Source organism: Coenobita brevimanus, unplaced genomic scaffold (genome assembly GCF_032717465.1).
Source record: "Coenobita brevimanus isolate Jiangsu-jjx unplaced genomic scaffold, ASM3271746v2 jjx.HiC_scaffold_2386, whole genome shotgun sequence".
NCBI classification, from domain to species: domain Eukaryota; kingdom Metazoa; phylum Arthropoda; class Malacostraca; order Decapoda; family Coenobitidae; genus Coenobita; species Coenobita brevimanus.
This window is the reverse complement of record NW_027643310.1, coordinates 64,120-70,438: the sequence shown is the minus strand read 5'-3', so window position 1 is coordinate 70,438 and position 6,319 is coordinate 64,120.

Sequence of the window (6,319 nt, the reverse complement as noted above, 5' to 3'; positions counted from 1 at the left end):
TTGTGATGTTATAGTGTCTCTCAGGATCCTAGGATCCTCTCTCGGCTGAACCAAATTGTTTGGGGTCAGCTGGAACATGATGCTAGAGTTATGTCGGTCGTGAGGGGGTTAATGGTGACGGTATTGACACTGTCAGGCTCCTATGACTCACTCAGTCGAATAAAATCGTCTGAGTCAGCTGAAATGGGGTACTAGAGTTGTCCCAAGCATCACTCAGGGGGTTAAGATTCTTAACCCTCTGGTGCTTGGGACAACTCTAGTATTCCATTGCAGCTGACAGACGATTTTGTTCGGCTGAGTGAGTCATAGGAGCCTGACAGTTACTACACTGTCACCATTAACCCCCACATGACCGGCATAACTCTGGTATATCATGTTCCAGCTGACGCCAGACAATTTGGTTCAGCCGAGTGGGTCTGGGGCCTGGGGGGCGCTAAATGAAAATATCCAAAAAATATTAAAGGGGGGGCTATATCAATTTTGCCACAGGAGGTATACCAAAATTGGACTTTTTAATAAAACCCCCTCCTCTCTCACTCCCTGTGTTTTGTATATGTCCCTCTCTGTCTGCCTGTGGTGTGTCTGTCCCACCCTCTGTGTGTGTGTCTACTGTGTGAAGGTGGCTGTGGCTATGTACGTGTCTTGGTGTGTGTAGTAGTGTGTGTGTCTTGGTGTGTGTAGTAGTGTGTGTGTCTTGATGTGTGTATGTATGTAGTAGTGTGTGTGTAAGTGTCTTGGTGTGTGTGAGCTGAAGTGTAAGTATGGGGCCTTGTGGTTTTAAGGAAAGCCTGCTACGCAAACTTCCCTCAGCCACATTTTAAAGAAACCTCTATCACACCGGGACTTGAACCCGGGTCTTCCTCATCAACAGGCCAGCACCATGCCGACCATGCCACCGCGCCCCCATAAGGATACCGGCTAAAACTTCTACTGTATTTTATTTCTTTACATGTTACAAAAAATGGGAAATTGAACAACATGCACAGACTAAACTAAATTGTCATGTACCTATTAATGTCGCTTTAGGAGGAGATATCTCGAAATTTCCTGAGCTACTTGGAATACCTAAGCCTGCAGTTTAATGCTAATCATGAACAAGTGCTATGGAAAGAATATAGAGCAGTTGCTACTTATATAAAGGGAGAAAGTAAAAACAAGCTATGGTAAAAGGACTGGCTTTAATACAGGTCAATACATTTTGAAAGGCAATTTATAAAGACCACAATACCTTCCTGATCTGATGCTTGAAGAGAAGATGAATAATGTGCATGTCTTTGTATTCCAGTGAAGGGATTGACCTCTCCAATTTACTGGGTTGCACTTTGGAAACCAACACTAGTCTCGCACAGCACACTGGTACTGTCCTCTAACCCTCTTATCCTCAAGCTTTAACATCAAAGTACAGATCTGTAAGGAAAAATACCATATGGTACTTAAACCCTTTCACCTCTATGACATATTTCAATTTGAAATTATTTTATTCAGCATGATTAATATAGCCTTCATCAATACAGTCCCTCATACCACCTCAGCATAGTCCTGTAATCCTCAGGTTTTAGCTTCTGATATGATGTCAACCTGGAAAGGTAACAAACTTTAACTCTTTCTGTTTTACCAAATATTTAAATTTGTCTTGAGAGACTGGTACAACCCTGCACAATAGTCTCCCACAGGACACTAATACAATCCTCTAACCCTCTTCTCAAGCTTTAACATTCACCCTCAGATCAGTAAACAAAAGACAGCAAATCAAACCTAACCCTATCAGCTCCACCACATCTTTTGATTCAGTAAGATTTTATTCAGCTTGATTCGTATACCCATCAACAATGCAGTCTCTCAACAGCTTCTTATTCAATCCTCTAACTCTCTAATCCTAAGACTTTACCTCTGAAGCTTCACATACGTAGAAAAATCATTCAAATTTAACCCTACCAACTCCATTACATCTTTTAATTCAAGATTACTTTATTCAATGTGAGAGACTGACATAACCTTCGACAATACAGTCTCTCACAAAACACTGGTTAAGTCTTTTTACCTCTAATTCCTCAAGGCATTACCTTCTAAGATCAGACCAGTAGTAAAGCAATAAAACTTAACACATTCTACTCCACCACACTGATTAATTCAAAATGATTTACTCTGCTTGAATGAGTATTATAACCTTCCAATAATACCATCACTCAATAGCACCTTGACATACTTCTCAAGCTCTCTAATCCTCAGGCTTTGCCTCTGAAGATCACAACTATAAGGAAAAATAATCAGGGGAAAGATTTATGAAAAGTTGAGATCGAATGGGATACAAGGGTTTGAGAGTAAATACGGATGAAACAAAAGTGATGATGTCTAGGGCTACTGGTGGTACCGTCAAATCGGAGGGAGAGTGGCCAGGTTCGGCTCACCACAAGGGTATGGGAAGTAACTTCATCTTGTGCAGTATTTGTAATAAGTGGATGCACAGATGTGGTCGTATTTGAGGTCGACTGCGAGATAATGCTGATTTTGTGTGTGTGGTGTGTAAGGGAGAGCATGTAAATTGTCAGGTATGAAACGATTGATCTTGCTGGGGATTTTTGTGTGGAAGAGTTTTGTCATTTGGGGGACATGTCATGTGCTGAACATGGGGCTGGAGAGCTAAGGCAAGGAGTGGCTGGAGGAAGTTCAGGGAGTTGTTACCTCTCCTGCCATTGAGAGGGTTCTCTCTCCACACTAAAGGATCTCTGCATGCAGCATGAATTAGAAGCATAATGCTATATGGGAGCAAGACCTAAGCAGTAAAGGAAAAAAGGGGATTAATCCCCAAGCTAGACCACATCAGATCATATAGCCCTGCTAGGGTTACAGGAGACGGCTACCCCTCCCAGCACAGCAGCCACTAGGCGGGGCGCGAACTCGCAGCCTCACGATTACGAGCCCAACACCCTACCACCGAACTACCGTGCTCCCTGAGCAGTAAAGGAAGAGGGCAATGATTAGATGGATGTGTAATGCATCACTGAATATGAGGCATGGGGGGACTAGGTTTAAGAATGAAGAGTTTTGTTTAATCGACCAGATGGTATATTGTGAACTGCCATTCTGCATATATTTGTCAAACATTATGGCTATATTAACTTAAATTCACTGTCATACCCACTGCAATTGATCAGGGTGTGGTAATCCAAAAGGAAACCCACCTTTTAGACCCGCAGCAGCAAGGTGGCTACGAGGCCTCACTCATAGAGGTGTTTAATTGACCAGTTGGTACTCTGCAGGCTGAAAGAAATTAAATACATTACTTCCTCAAGTTTTTCTTTTATACCATATTACAAGAAAAACAAAATGTGGCAGGTGTTAGGGATGAAATTCATGCATTACAGTACAGTCATGCCTACATAATACCCAATCCTCTAGCATGAAACTCACATAACACAGGAGGCAAAATTTTATTTCCAAATTTAGTCACAACATGAAAATGATAGACATTATGCAGGCAGAGGAAGCTGCCCATTTATTCTAACACCTTACTATGTGGTGAGGATTGACATGTTGCGGCAAGAGGCCCCAAATTATCGTTCATATGGTCATAACACGGCAAACTTGGGTCATGACATGGTGGGAACAGATACAACGCGGCCAGTGATCGTCACAGCACAGGTTGCATCAGCCTATGACGTATAGCTGTCATGTGTCTGCGTGGGGTGTCGTCACAGCCGACTGAGCATTCCTACCCCAGTTGAGCCTACCCTCTCCCCGCACTCCGGCTGCACTCATGCTCTGTGTGATCATTATGACCAGTAAGAGTCCTGCCCTGCCTCGGGACCCCACTCCACTTCCGTCTAGCAAGCCCACAACCTCTTCCATTCAAGGTAAGGAATCCTCCAGTGTTTATATGTACAGTAATCCCTCAATTAGCTTGATGTCCATTATCCAGACCCTGTGATCTGGCTATTCAAAACCAATAATCGTACATTTTCCATTTTATTCGGACAAAATGCTTGCATCCAGGTGGAAATTATGGCTGAGCAAACATTTTCCCCTGGCAGAGCCATTTCTTTTTCATGTAACTGCAAGGTATGTCCCTGTACTGGTGATTGCTTGTCTGCTTGATGAGTCTGTTTGACCACGGTAATTGCTTGGCTGTGGTTTATAGGTCTCCTTTACCAGACAAAGTAATGTAAAAAAATAGAAATTATTGCTGTACAATGTACGGTACTGTTGTGGCCTTTTGCAATAGCTCTCAAAGTTAGGGTATGTATGAAGGGGGGCCAGGGGAGAAGTCCATTATCCAGAAGGATCCACTATCCAGACATGCCGTTGGCTCTATTACATCAGATAACCGAGGGATTACTGTAGTGATGTCTTTATTAGGTATGTAAATGTCTTGGAAAAATAAAAAAGAATGAAAATCGCCCCAAATGGAGAACTTGGGGCTGGCTTAGGTAACATGAAACCCTTTAACATGTAAACATATGGCCTGATAAGGTGGAATTCTCATAAAGCAGGAGTTTCAGGGTACAGTACTGTATATCCGCATTATGTGAGTGCTCGCTGTATATGCAAATGGACTATATTTCCTCACTAGATTTGTTAATTTCTATCTACCTACCTACCAGCAGGCAAGGGTTAGTACAGTATAGTATATAGCTGAAACCACAACTGCAATTACAGTACTCTGTATTCTGAAGCATTGTTTGTCTCATCATTTGCTGACATTTTTCTTGCAGTATAAGCCATTTCTGTCACAAATGCCCCCTGGGGACATTGATGAATCCCCCTGGGGGCATCAATGACTCCCCTTGAGGATTAAATAATCCAAGGAAGGAGTTAATTGCAACTGAAATCTCATAGAAGAAAAAAGATCAACAAATGGTGAGATATAAACAGAAAATACCTCAAAATACAGTGCTTGAATTCCAGACGTGGTTTCTGCTAAATACTCACATTTACCGTTCTGACTGGGGCAGCTGCTGACCTGGAAACGTACCCCTCAACAGCTAGATATCATGATCCCACCAGGGTGACCACAAGCAAATCACCTCCATGTCACCGTCTCCTCTGCTATCAGGCACTGGAATGAATATTTTCTTTTTAATACCTTCAGTCTTCACTAGTTTCTTAACTCACAGAGCAGGGATTTTTTTTTTCCCCATCTCATGATTATATTTAGCTTTGTATAGACTTCTGGAAGTGTAGGGGTTAGGCACAGCCTCACTGAACTCCTGCAATAGCAGAGGAGTAGACTGTAGCACCAGTCGAGCAGGGCAGTACTCCCGAGGTGGATGGAAAGCTGATGACGGAGTGCTGGAGCTCCCGTTTCATCAGCCCTCAGGACTAGTTCCTGACCATCCCCCTTTGCTGAACTTTTTCAGTGTCTCAGTTACACAGAGAGTAGGCCAGCATGCTCTCCAGTACAAATTTCTCTAACTATCTACACCAAACTACATGCACAGTACACACTACACTTCCTATTCTAAATTCAACAAAAATGGCGTCTTTTAATCTAGCCTCGGAGTCCCCAGAGGGGGGGACCATAAATGCCCCCACCGTCCGCCCCTCTCCCGGTGACGACTCGAGGTGCCTGGAACCACTGTCTGACTCTCTTCTTCATTTCTGCAACATTCGCGGCCTTTCCTCTAACTTTCGCTCTGTTGAGCACCACCTCTCCTCCTCTAAACCTCACCTTCTTTTTCTAACGGAGACTCAGCTGTCTGAGGCAACTGACAGCAAACCCTTTTCTGTATCCTCCTACTTTCTCTATACTCATTTCAAAGCCAAAGGTGGCTGTTGTGTATACATACGCAACGACTTATCTTGCTCTCGTGTTCCTGAACTTGATTCTTCTGAATTCTCCACACTCTGGCTTCGGCTTTCCTGTCATTCTCTGACTAAATATATCTGTGCTGTTTACTTATCCCCTAATTCTACTGACTATCAAAAATTCTTCGACTATCTTACTTCTACGATGGAACACATTCTATCCATTTCTCCTTTCTCTGAAATCTCCATTCTTGGAGATTTCAATGTTCACCACCACCTTTGGCTCTCCTCTCCTTTCACGGATCCACCTGGTGAACAAGCCTACATCTTTTCTATCCTTAATGACCTAGAGCAGCTTGTACAGCACCCTACCCGTATCCCTGACCGCCTTGGAGAGAGCTCCAACATACTTGACCTCTTCCTCACAACTAATCCTTCTGCTTACTCTGTTAATCTTTTCTCTCCGTTGGGCTCCTCCGATCACAACCTTATTACCTTAACCTGTCCTATCACTCCGGTACGGCCTGTGGACCCTCCAGGGAAACGTCGTCTGTGGCATTTTGGAGCCGCAGAC